Source organism: Acanthisitta chloris, unplaced genomic scaffold, assembly GCF_000695815.1.
Source record: "Acanthisitta chloris isolate BGI_N310 unplaced genomic scaffold, ASM69581v1 scaffold7208, whole genome shotgun sequence".
Classification (NCBI taxonomy): Eukaryota; Metazoa; Chordata; class Aves; order Passeriformes; family Acanthisittidae; genus Acanthisitta; species Acanthisitta chloris.
This window is the reverse complement of record NW_008686389.1, coordinates 1-212: the sequence shown is the minus strand read 5'-3', so window position 1 is coordinate 212 and position 212 is coordinate 1.

Below are 212 nucleotides of genomic sequence, written 5' to 3'. Positions count from 1 at the left end.
AAATGCTGCCTGTGGTTTGAACATCTTCTCTTTCCAGGACAGCAGCTACTTCCAGGGCATCACCATCTGTACCCTCTAGGCAGCACCAGCTGCATTCCCCACAGCAAATACGCACTGCCAGGATGGCCCGGGGGCACCCTGCCTCCCCTCCCACCTCCTCCAGCAGCACTTGCGCCTCGACGTGCCATCTTCCCTCTTCTCCCCCTTCTCGC